Here is a 13,150-nt window from a genome sequence, read left to right on the forward strand (position 1 = left end):
ACTTGGAGTTCCAGCAATAACAAATACTCCACTATTTTGAGATTTCAGTCCTTCTTCTCGGCTCACTGTTCGAAATCTTAGACCATTAATGTTATATAAAGAAAATCTTCTAGCATGAGTAAGTGGACCTCTTGCTAAAAACATAATGTCATCTGGCACTTGCTCTTAATTGTCATTATTTAGGATCTAAAACACAATGATATTGTATTAGTAAATTAATTTTGAAGTAAATATTGATTTGAGGTGAAATTCTTACTCTTTGCAAACCAACTGGAAAAATCTCTATTAAAATATTTTTTGAATCTCAGTAGAAGACCTCGTTCTCCTCCTTAGTCGTCTCTTTGTTAAAATTTTAAATTCCCTACACGTGATAACAAGACCAAATGAGCTAACCAGGTTGTAAAGAGCAAAAAGACTTCAAAGATGTTACTTACTCAACATATTTGTCAACATGTTTGCAATTCATTAGCACATATCGATGTGCTTGTTGTTTCTCTATATTAGTTAGTTGAAAAGTTGAAACACCACCTACTGGTCGACCAATTTGTTTGGAGATATTGCTTTGAATAATTTCAGCATAGAATGACACATCATCAACACGCCTAGATCAGTTGAACCTTGTTTCAACCCCTTCTAACTACCTTGAGCAAAATGTAAGACATTCTTCAGCAATATAACCTTCGGCTATAGAACCTTCTGGGTTTGCTCGATTGCGTACAAACGACTTGAAATGTCCTAAGTACCTAAATAAAAATAAGACATAAGTATATGATTTTATCGATCATCTAATAAAAAACTTTAAATATCCAAAATTTACTCACCTCTCAATGTTATACATCCATCGGTATGGAACAGGACCTCCAAACTTAACCCCGTCAACAAGGTGAACAACTAAATGCACCATTACCGTGAAAAATAATGGTGGGAATATCATTTCCATATGGAATAATGTTAGCACAAGTCGACTTTGAAGGTTTTCAAGCTCTTTGACATTTAATACTCTACTACATATTTTTCTGAAAAAAAAAACCCAATTCTACCAAAACCATACAAACTTGATCTGGTAATAGATTACGTATGGCAGTTGGCAATAGATATTCCATAAGAATGTGACAATCATGACTTTCCAATTTCCATGTATCTTGTGATTCTTCAAATCAACACATCTTGAAATATTACTTGAGTAACCATCTGGCAGTAATACACTCTTTAGTGTTGCAAGAAATACATATTTTTCTGTATTTGTCATTGTAAAACAACTTGGAGAGTACTTTCCATTTTCATTAGGCCAAAGGTCATCTCTTATACCCATTGACACTAAATCCATTCGAGCATTTAGATTATCTTTTGATCTTGCAGGGTCATTTAGCAAAGTAAACAAAACATTGTCAAAAACATTCTTTCAATATGCATGACATTGAGGTTGTAGAGTAACAAATTGAATTTCCAATAAGGGAGTTGGAAAAATATACTTTTATTCTTCCATTGTTGTGTGTCACTATCTTCAGCTCTTCTCACTAGTAATCTTTTCCCCTTCTCAGTCATTTCTAGGTTTTTCCCAAATGTAATATTGATAACATTAGGAGTGCTACTAAAAATGTCTAAAGATCCCCCTTCACCATGCCAAATCCAATGAACATATCCAGGTACAATCCTATCACAAATCAAGTGTTCTTTCACGTCAAATTTATATAACCAATACTTAAATTTACACTTCACGCAAGGGCACAATATTCTTCCTTCAACACATCTATGCTCAATTGCAAAATTAATTAATTTGTTTACCCCTTCTATATATTCCAAAGTATTTCGCGGCAAATTAACCCAAGATTTATCCATGCATAATCACTTCAACAATAATGATAAAAAGTTACCTTTTGTGTACTAAATATAAAGATTTGTCAAACTTTAGTAGTTTAGTATACAAGATCTACAAAGAGAAAGAAAGATGGATTGTCATATGTATAAACAAACACACTGTCAATGCTATTCACACTAAAATCTAAATAAACATTCAGTACTAAATATAGTTATGTCTATGCTAATTATAGTCTCCTTTCATCACCAATAGATAAGAAGAAACTTTGTTAAGGTGTATTTAGCACTTTGTGTTCTATCATGGCTTCTCTTATTTATGTCTAGGGATCACAAAGCATTGGTGGGAATGTATAGTTATTACTAGAACTGCATAATAGGGAAAGTGGGAAACATCAGATCTCAGACTCCAGGAATGAGATCACACATATGCCATCTTTGCTGAGTTCAAAAACTACAAAATAGAACAGGGTGGAAACTAAAAAGAATGGCATTTCGTGAAGGTACTTAATGGATCTGAACATTGATTAAAATACAGTGTTAAAAAACTTTGGCACCACATCCTGCTCACATTACTAGCAGGTCTAATTCCAGCATTGAATAGATAGGCAGATCAACTGCGTTGAAGTTTAGCATTGAAGTACTTTCAGTAACAAGTGCCCAAGGAACTAACTTTCTAGGCAAAGTAATAAGTAATAAAGTACCAAATAAGAAACCATATATTGATATATATTATCAGAACTTATCATGGATATATATATTACTAATATATTGGATCAGTGAAGATTAGTTCTAAGTATAATATGGTAGAATCTATTTTCTACATCCTGTTCCTACTAATGTAAAACATGCACAGTAGTTGTATAGAAATTCATGGCAGACATGAGAGAAACATACCATTGCTCCACATGCGGAGTAGAGGTCCAGCAATCTGCAAAAAGTGATACATGTTTACAATCACCTTCATTCCTTTTCCCTCACTATTTCTTTTTTACTGTACAATCATCATGATGAAAGCAGCACAATCTTACTGTTTAAACATGATACACGAATGCAATTATCCAATTATTGGTAATGCTCTTTTTAAATTTCGTGTATGGTCATGTACATCCTCTATGTGTGCGTATGAGAGAGAGTGAGGGAAGAACACAAAGGACATAAGAAAAATGCCAAGAGTCATCAAAACAAACAATTTGTTTAGCCTAACCTATATTGACCTCATCACCACCTAAGTGAAAGAGCTCAAATGGAAAAATCTTCCTCATGTCTACAAGAGTTAGAGCTGTCAAAACGGGCCAACCCGGCCCATACGGGCTGGCCCGTCTCGGGTTGGTCCGAAAACGGGTCGGCCGGGCCAGCCCGTTTTCCCACGGGTTGGGATTTGGCCAACCCAACCCGTGTAAGCCGGGCTGACGGGCTAAACGGGCCTGCCCGTTAATTATTATTATTATTATTATTATTATTATTGAATGAATATTATTAAAATTGTTTTGTTTTGTATAAGTTAGGAATTGATCCCCTAACCTCTTATTTAAGAACTAAAACTATTTTTCAATCAAGCACATCAAACCTTTTAAACAAACATCATGTATGTTTATATATATACAGATTATACACAAACTACACATACATACACACATATATATAATTACATTTTAATTTTATAAATAAATTTTATATTAATATTTATATAAAGATACAATATATTGTATTAATTAATACTAGTAATAAATTTAATATAAATAAATTAATAAATTTTATATTAATATTTATATAAAGATACAATTAATTGCTTTCATTAATACTAGTAATAAATTTAATATAAATAAATTAATAAATTATATATTAATATTAATATAAAGATACAATTAAATGTATTAATTAATACTTGTAATAAATTTAATATAAATAAATTATAGGCTAAAGTGTCATCCCGCACTATGAACCATTCACGATTATTCACCCCGCACCATCGTCTTCAATAAGTGATTATTCGAGTCATAAACTAATATTTTTTTTGCGCCTAGCATTTTTTGTAGGCTTTCCGGTAAAATGTTGACATGTCATGGGTTTGGAAGCTGATGTGGACTTATTTGTTAATGATGTGGCTTTTTTTTTTTGAAATATTAATGATGTGGCTTATTAACCACTAATTACATGCAATTAATTAAGCCTTAATTGGTTTTAAAAAAAAAATTAAGCCTTAATTACCTTAATTATCTTCCACCTTTGCAGAAACATGGAGCGACTTCTCCAACGAGATGACAGAACCCCGGCAAGACTTCAACGCCGGCAACGGCGGAAGAACGTATACCTTGGGCGCCGGCGCCGGCGACTTCAGACCGAAAAAATCAGAGCCATGGATCGCTAGTGGCCCAGACTGCCTCACAGCCGAGATCATCATTATACTGTAAAGACTGGAACTTTGAGACAAAGATCAAAGTGGGTAGTTGAGTTTGGATCAAAAAACAAAAACAAAAACAAAAAAAAAAACAAGAAAATAAACGAAAAGAAAAGGACAAAATGTGAAGCCGAGAAGAAGACCGAAGTTTTGTTTCTCTCACATTATAGCTCCGGACCTCAACATAAACAAAAATGAAGTTCTTGAGCTGATCATTAGCGCAACACCAAATCTTTCGACGAGAAGCTATAGGAGGATGAGACCGGTTATTCAGCAAGAGCCTCGCGAATTCGCTCTCCAGCTTGTCCAATGCAGACGCCAGAGCTCCTCCTCTTAGTTTAAACCTTTTCTCCATGACCTGCAATTCTTCAAGTGCCAGCAGACATTTCTTGACATTTTTAAGGTATGAATAATCTGCAATGGACTTATTGCTCTCGAGAATCTGGATCTTATGGTTACAGCGCTGCCGCTCACCGTTTCTCAAGAATCCAGTTCACCAATCTTTTCCAAGTTCCCTTGGCCGGAAAGCCTTCTCTCTCCGCCGATGTCACTGCTCAAAGAAAAATATGAAAAAGTAAAATAGAATAATAAAAAATTACATGTCAGCATAAAATGACTGGTAACCGGTAGAAAACCTAAAAAAATGCTAGGCGCAAAAAAAAATAGTTTATGACTCAAATAATCACTTATTGAAGACAATGGTGCGGGGTGAATAATTGTGAATGGTTCATAGTGCAAGATGACACTTTAGTCTAAATTATATATAATGCTTGAATGAAATGTTCAACTAAAGTCCTTTGCATAGTTGGTTTCAATAGTGGTAACTTACCTGATAAGTCAGGGGTTCAAATCTTGTTAGCAACAATATTTAAAAATATTAATATAATACCACATTTACACAATACATTTGAGGGTGGGAACATGGGTTATACGGGACCTCATCACTACATACTACATAAAGTACTCAATTTATAAGTAAGTGAGAGATACTACATATTGTACTCAATTTATAAGTATTAAGTAAGGGTGTGGTCTTTAGAAAAATGAGTTTGCCGCATGTGCGTGCATATCAGTAACTAAAAGTGATGACAAATAACTCATTTAAAGGTTTTATGACTTGATTATGGAAGTAATGCATTGGCAATTACAAGTTCTCCATAGATAGGATGTCATAAATGCATTAATAACCTTCACTAGTTCACTTAATGTGGAAAATTCTCCTTAGATGATCTGGACTTATATGAAAGGAATTAACCATTGAGCCAATAATGGAGATGCAGGGACAGATCCTTGTATTTTAGCCCAAAAAAATGGTTCTAGTTCATGCAACAGTTGTCAATAATTTTATTTTTCAAAAAGAATGCAAGAAAAGACAAGGTCAAAGATACAAGAGAATACATAACAGACATAAATGAAAATAGTATAGCATCATTGATACTGGAATTTTCAATTTTCAAGTAACAACTTGAAAGGCTGAAATTGGGATTGGAATCAATGATTACATTATCTATTTTGTCCAAGATTGGAATCAATCATTGTTTCTGAGATTCACACGTAGAGTATTTCACAAATGAAAAGAATCAACCTTACCTGACGATTTGGAGAACCATGGCTCCCCAACCAAATTTCGAACGTATTTCATAACCAGGCAGACCCAACCACAGGATTCAAGTGAGGGTTAACCATCAATAAAATACCACTTCTTCTATATCATCAACCAAAAAAATAAAATAAATAAACAAATTCAAAAAAAAATCCTAACCAATTTAACAATAATAAGTAAGAATGCCTCCAAATACACACAAACACACAAATTGAAATTTTAAAAAAATAATAATAATCAATAAGAATGAGAGAAGGAATCGCACCCAACAGTTGTAGATTTGAGTTTGAAGATCGATATAATGTAAAGTAATGTGCCTTGGTGAGCACCGATGAGAGAGTGACGAGATTTGAGTTTGAAGATCAGCGACGAGATAGAGAGAAAGTGAGTTATTTAGATTTTAGGGCAGATAAGAGAAATTGTCGATGGTTCTGCACTTCACTGTGTCGATGGTTCTTTTTTTTTTTTTTTCTTCTTTAGGAATAAATTGTCGGTAGAATTGATTTAATGAGGGTAGAGTTTTAGTGACTTTATGATGAACTGCCGCTATAATTGTCGCTAATAATTCATTATTTAGATTTTCATATTAAACTAGTGGCGGTTTCTATAACCGCTTCAAAATACTCATTTAAACGTGGTTATATATAACCGCCACTAAATATATGTCGCTAAAAAAACAGTTTGTTGTAGTGAATGTTATGTATATGTACCGTGCATATAGTTTTTTTTTTAAATTATATTTTATTATGTTTGATTACAGGGACGGATCTAGAAATGTAGTCCAGTGGGGGCGAAATATAGCAATAAATATTGTTAGATATTGACGAAAAATAAAACACATTAAAACTTTATAAAAATATTCATAATGAAATATAAAACATAATTAATTTGATAAAATAATTCAAATAAAGAATACGTTGTACTTTTCAAAAAAAAAAAGAAAAAAAGAACACATTGTAAATTACACATCTCATTATTAATATATATATATATATATATATATATATATATATATATATATATATATATATATATATAAAAAGCCATAATCGTCAAAAGCGCCAAAAAGAAACTGTGTTAACTGTGTTGCCAACAAGATTCAAACTCGCAACATCTCACTTAATAACAAGCAATTATACCACCTCATCTAGCACATCTATTAGTTACCATATCTGTTTTTATATATTTATACTAAAACATGTACTATATATACATATATACATACAAAGGCTATATATGGGGTGGGGGTGGGGTCAGTGGGGGCAGGTGCCCCCACTGCCCCAGGGTGGTTCCGTCTCTGTTTGATTATTATTTTTGTGTATTTGTGAATAGAAGTGTATAGTATGTGTATATTATGAGTATATTTGGGCAATATGAATTATTAGATGATAAATGATTATTTCACAAAATTTTTGTTGGTGAAATTTTAATGACTTAGCCATATTTTTCAAAATTTGTGAGTTTGGTAATAAGCGTACCTAATCAAATTTGGCATAATTAAGTTTCTCACTCTATTTTACTTTTATTAAATTAAATAAATTAGTAGCTACAACAAAAAACGATACATATGCATTTCTTTAATTTTGAATTATGTGTCTACAATCCTTTATTTGAAAAATTATTCATTATCAATAAATTAAGTTAAATAAGAGAAATAATTTCATTAGTTATATTGTCTTTATTTTCTCCAATGTAAAGATTATTTGCATTCAAATTCATTAATTTATATTCATTACATTGTCCATTATCTTCTCTTTTTTTTTCACTATCTTGTAATTAAATATCAAAGTTATAATAGAAAATAATGTTATGTATTTATTTACCAAGTATTTTATTAATACCATGAAAAAAAATAGTTTGAAGCTAATTATATAAACTACTAGGGGGATTGGTTGACAAAGAGGGTATTCAAATAACCCAACAAATTGAAGTGGGAAACTACCTCAGACTATATCACATTTAAAATATTCAAATTTTTAATACTTTATCTAATCTTATTCCTTAAACTAGAAATTTCTTTATCCACAATAACTCATTCAACAATAATGGTTAAACCAAATGAATCCTGAGCATAACACCTAAAGGACTCTGGACTAGTATACTTTTATGTTGATAATAATAATAATATATAAATGTTAATTATATCATTATCTTACATAGGCACATTTAAAACTCATTATTAAAAGTTTAAAAATGTCAATATATGGCAATAGAACATTGCAATGCACTTGATGCATTGAAAAGATGCTGAAACTATAGCAATGCTGAAATCAATTTGGCAAACCTAAAAAATGAAGAAATTTCAAAATAGCTACCATTGATTCATTCATTTATCCTATATGTAAAATCCTTATTGTGCATTCATTAAATATATTAGAACTAATATAAATTTATAATTAATTTCATCTTCTAGACAAATCAACATCAACCTTCACAACAAAAATATTTGGTGTATAAGATGTAGTCACTATTTAAAAAAAAAAAAAAAAAAAAGCTGATGCACAAAGTGGAAAACAATTTAACTCGAAGGTTAATATCAATTCAAAAAAAAAAAAAAAGAACACACACACACACAAAAATAAGTACTCACTCATTCCTACTAATTTTAAAAATACGAACTTGAAAATGAGCAGGTGCAAAATGGATGTGAAAATTATTGATGAAACTAGACAAGTTGTAACATCAATATTTGAAATACCTGTAGAGTTATTGTTATTATAATCAAGTAAACAAGTTATGAAAATAGAACAAGAGGTACTACTCATGAACATATACAAATATAATAAATATCACGGAGTAATACTTTATTCAATACTTCCACATGAGACATGTAGGGGAACAAACTACCACTGCAAAATATCAACATGCGTTTGCAAGATCAAGAGTTCATAGTACAACCAAGATCCAATGATATACACAATAAGGAAAATCAATATCTTCCTACATCATAATCTCATTGCATGACGTTGTCATCTATTTTGCCAACAGTAACCCAATTGCAAATAACACACTACCAACAAAAAGGAAGATGACAAATAGTGAAGATGAAGACAATGACACTGTTACTAAAAAGAGAATTAAGAATACTTAGAAAAATTCAAACCAAAAGTAGTATTTATTTAGACTATCGTTTTTAGACCAAGTATTTAGACTATCAATTTTACAAAGTTGCAAACAATTATTTTAGTGACAATTATAATGAATTTCCTATATTATCTTGGATTCATATATTTTGAGTTACATATTTAAACAAATTCGAGATTCAATTACCTATGTATAAATTTCTCCTAGGGAAAATGACACTTTTTCCCCCTATGTTATGTGCATATAGCACTTTTCCCCCTGTGTTATTAAAGTGGTAGTTTTTCCCCCTCAGTTATTTTAAAAGTGGTGGTTTTTCCCCCTGCAATGTTAAATTGACATTTTTGCCCTTAAAAATAATTATTTCATTTATTTTTATTCTCCAACCAATTATTACTAATATGTATGAAAGATCACGGTTCGATACGAACCTAATCGAACACTGTAGCAATTAAACTTAAATAGTATGGGGTAGTTACGGTTACGATTCAGAACCGAAAAAATAAAATAAAATAATTGTTGAATTTAGACTATTTTTAAATAAGAAATAAAATTTAAAGAAAATAAATAAGTTTTGATTGACGGTTCAAAATCGAAATTGTAATCGAACCGTACCGATTTATCAAAATAAGTGTTTGATCATTTTCACTATATATGACTGTGGTTCAGTTCCGGTTCATGGTTCAACAATTATTTAATTTTATTTTTTTCAGTTCGGAATCGTAACCAGAACCGTCCATACTATTTCGGTATGACTGCTACAGTGTTTGGTTAGGTTCGAACCGAATCGTGATCATCCATACATATAAGTAATAATTTGTTGGAGAAGAAAAATAAATGAATAATTATTTTTAAAGGTAAAAATGTCAATTTAACATTTCAGGGGGAAAAATAGTCACTTTAATAATACAGGAGGAAAAAGTGCTATATGCGCATAACATAGGGGGAAAAAGTGTCATTTTCCCTTTCTCCTATATAATCTTGCATTGATATACCTTCAAATATTTATTTAAATATAAATATTGGGCATTAACCCACTCGCGCAATGCGCGTGTAAAACTAGTATGTATGTATGTGTGTGTGTGTGTGCACACACACACACACACACTAATAAGAGCCAATAAAGTTAGGCATATAATGTGAATTAAAAAATGTCCGTCAAATTATTTGATAAAATAAATGGTTCAAATTATTTTGATTTTAGTTTGTTTTTTTTTTAATGATTTTCCTTCTTTACACTCTATTATACTATTTTCTTCCCTTAAATAACCCCACATTTCGTTATTATAAACTTTAATAATGAAGTATTCGGTTAAATTTTAACTTACCATTAGGTCTTAGGTTCGAATCTCATTCCTATCCGAGTTTACATACTTGTTGAACATATTCATATACTACGAATATGTTAGAGTATTATTGAAAAGTAAATACCACACTCTATTACTCTTATTAAATTAAATAAATTAGTAGCTACACCAAAAAAAATAATACATATGCATTTCTTTAATTTAGAATTCGATGTCTACAATGAAACTTTATTCAAAAAAAAATTATTCATCATCAAAAAATTTAAAAAGAGATATAATTTCATTAGTTATACTGCTTTATTTTCTACAATGTAAAGATTACTTACCTTCAAATTAATTAATTAATTAATTAATTATATTCACTATATTGTTTATTGTTTTATTTCTACATTATTTTGTAATTAAATATCAAAGTTGTAATACAAAATAATGTTATATATTTATTACCAAGTATTCTATTAATAACATGGAATTAGAAAAAAAAATAGTTTGAAGCCAATGATATTAACTACTTGGGGAGAACTGCTAACAAAGAAGACATTCAAATAAATCGAAGCAGGAAACTACCCTGTAATATCTTTGGACTACAACACAGTTGTTCACTTTAAAGATAAATTGTATTTCTTTATTAATATGATTTAAAATGTATAAATTTTTACTACGTTATCTAATCTTATTCCTTAAATATACTAGAAATTTCTCTATCAACAAGAATTCATTCAACCATAATACTTGAACCAAAAGTACCTCGAGTAGAACGCCTAAAGGACTGATATTTTTTGTGCTAATAATAATATGTAAATAGTAATTAGATCATTATCTTACGTAACTATACTTAAAACTCGTTATTAAAAATGTCAATGTAGGGCAATAGAACATTGTGACACACTTGACGCATTGAAAAGATGCTGAGACTACAACATTGCTGGAATCAATCTTTCAAATCCAAAAAATAAGAAATTTAAAAAGTAGCTATAGTTGAAGCATTCATTAATTCTGTATGCGAAATACTTATTGTGCACCATTTAAATATATTAGAACTAATATAAATTTACAATTCATTTAATTTTCTACACTCAACCTGCTTAGATTAAACGCGAAATCATCATCAATCTTAACAACAAAAATAATTGGTATATAGTTGTAGCCACTATTTAAAAATGTTTATGTACAAAGTGGCAAACTATTTAATTGCATGCATTGTGGTGAAAGCCAACAGTAGGTACTCCAAGATTAGTATCAATTCAACAAAAAAGTAATTTACAAAAAAAAAAAAAAAAACACACACACACACATGCACACACAAACTTAAGTACTATACTCATTTATACTAATTCCAAAATTATGAACTTCAAAATGAACATGTGTAAAATGGATATGAAAATTGTTGATGAAACTGGACATATTATGCCATTAGTATTCGGACTACTTGCAAAGTCATTGCTGTTACTATCAAGTAAACAAGTTATTAAACTAGAATAAAAGGTACTACCCATTAACCCTCTACAAATATAATAAATATTAATATTTTGTTCAATACTTTCGCATGAAAATGTATGACACACATCTTACAACACATGAAACATGTAAGGAAAAAAACTACTACTACAAAATATCAACAGGTGTTTGCAAGATCAAGATTTATAGTATAACTAAGATCTAGTCGTATACACAAACACAACGAGGCAAATCCACAGCTTCCTACACTATAATCTCATTGCATGACGTTGCCCTCTATATTACCACCAGTAACCCAATTGCACATGACACATTAGTCATTACCAATAAAAAAAAACAAGTACTGAAGATAAAGACGATGACAATGCTAACCGAAAGAGAATTAAAAAGACTTAGAGAAATTCAAATCAAAAGTAATATTTATTTAGACTATCATTTATAGACTAAGTATTTAGACTATCATTTTTACAAAATTGCAAACATTTATTTTACTGACAATTATAATTAATCTCTCATATATATTATCTTGCATCCATATACTTTGAATTAGTGATTTAAATAAAGAAATTCAACATTTCTACTATATATATATATACTAATAAGAGCCAAAGAGAGTTAGACCTAAAATGGGTAGAAAAAATGGCGGTCAAATTATTTAATCAAATGGATGGTTCAGATGAATTATTTAATCAAATAGATGGTTAAGATAATTCAGATTAATATTATTAATAGAGATTACATAATTTAACCTTACTTTTATGATTATCCGTTAAATATTCTCTTCTCCGTTAATATTCCGTTAACTTTTAACTTACCCATTAATTTCTATAAGAAAGGTCTTAGGTTCAAACCTCATCTCAATCAAATTTGACATAATTAAGTTTCTCACTCTATTTTACTCTTATTAAATTAAATAAGGGTGTGTTTGGTTGGTGGGTTTAGATATAAGGAATGAGTATGGAAGTGATTGCTTGTGTTTGGTTGATAGGTTTTGTGAATGCTACTATGGGTTTGGAATACCCCATTAATGAGAAAACCCATACCCTTATTAAATAAGGGTTTCATCCCTCTTCCTCCTTTCTTCCCCAACAATTAATAACCATTCCCATTCCACCCAACTACCAAACATGCTAAATACTTTCACCAAAACCCATTACCATTACCAAGTTTTTGATACCCATTCCGATTCCGATTCCCATGTACGAACCAAACGCACCCTAAATTAGTAGCTACAACAAATAATGATACAGATGTATTTCTTTAATTTAGAATTATGTGTCTACAATACCTTTATTTGAAAAAATTATTCATTATCAAAAAATTAAATTTAATAAGAGAAATAATTTCATTAGTTATATTGTCTTTATTTTCTCTCATGCAAAGATTCTTTACATTCAAATTTATCAATTGATATTCATTACATTGTCCATTATCATATTTTTACAATATCTTGTAATTAAATATCAAAGTTATAGTACAAAATAA

The sequence above is a fragment of the Ipomoea triloba genome, chromosome 10 (assembly GCF_003576645.1).
Source record: "Ipomoea triloba cultivar NCNSP0323 chromosome 10, ASM357664v1".
Taxonomy (NCBI): Eukaryota; Viridiplantae; Streptophyta; class Magnoliopsida; order Solanales; family Convolvulaceae; genus Ipomoea; species Ipomoea triloba.